The 1,131-nt window shown below is 50.5% G+C and overlaps 1 pseudogene; it reads left to right on the forward strand.

Moving 5' to 3' along the window:
- Positions 1-471: 471 nt before the first annotated feature.
- Positions 472-1,125, forward strand: LOC114072485 (annotated as a pseudogene).
- Positions 1,126-1,131: the final 6 nt, after the last annotated feature.

Here is a 1,131-nt window from a genome sequence, read left to right on the forward strand (position 1 = left end):
TAATAAACTGCCATTTTGTGGGTCACATATCTCGTGTGTGTGTGTCCCGTCTCCCAATGCAAAATGTGCCTCTGGGTCTTGCGGCAGGTCACCCCGTAACCTGCTATATTCCTTGACCTTTTCAGAATATTTATTCCTTACTTCTTCCTGCTGGGACTGGATTTCTTTCTGTTCATTAACCCTGAGTGTTCTTCTATCTATCCTCAGAAGTTTGTCCAGCCTGCACAGAAAATGAGTTAAGAATGCGCTCGGGGGAGGAGGAGGAGAAGGAGGAGGAGGAGGGAGCAGCAGCAGCAGCGGCGGCAGCAGCAGTAGCAGCAGCAGCGGCCGGTGCCGCCGCCGCTGGCAGGAGCCGGGCCCGCCCGGGGTTGAGCCGGCGGAGGAGCATCCGTGCCCGGGACGCCCGGTGGTGCCTCTCAGCCACCGCCCAGGCCCTGCGTGCTGCCCCAGAGCGACCCCCGGCTGCCAGACATGACCGCCATCATCAAAGAGATCGTCAGCAGGAACAAAAGGCGATACCAGGAGGGTGCCTTCGACCTGGACCTGACCTATATTTATCCAAACATAATTGCTATGGGCTTTCCTGCAGAGAGGCTCGAAGGAGTGTACAGGAACAACATTGATGATGTAGTAAGGTTTTAGGATTCAAAGCATAAAAACCATTACAAGATATACAGTCTTGCTGGAAGACATTATGACACCAACAAATTTAACTGCAGAGTTGCACAGGACCCTTTTGAAGACCATAACCCACTACAGCTGGAGCTCATCCAACCTTTCTGTGAAGACCTTGACCAGTGGCTGAGTGAAGATGACAATCATGTGGCAGCAATCGACTGTAAAGGTGGAAAGGGACAAACTGGTGTAATGATTTGTGCATATTTGTTGCATCGAGGCAAGTTTTTAAAGGTTCAAGAAGCCCTAAATTTCTGTGGGGAAGTAAGGACCAGAGACAAGAAGGGAGTGACAATTCCCAGTCAGAGACGCTACGTGTACTACTGTAGCTACCTGTTAAAGAATCACCTGGATTACAGACCAGTGGCTCTGCTGTTTCACAAGATGATGTCTGAAACAATTCCCATGTTCAGCAGCAGAACTTGCAATCCTCAGTTTGTGGTATACCAGCTCAAG

The sequence above is a fragment of the Empidonax traillii genome, unplaced genomic scaffold (assembly GCF_003031625.1).
Source record: "Empidonax traillii isolate 1590-97213 ecotype Southwest subspecies unplaced genomic scaffold, ASM303162v1 scaffold3314:size22056, whole genome shotgun sequence".
NCBI lineage: Eukaryota > Metazoa > Chordata > Aves > Passeriformes > Tyrannidae > Empidonax > Empidonax traillii.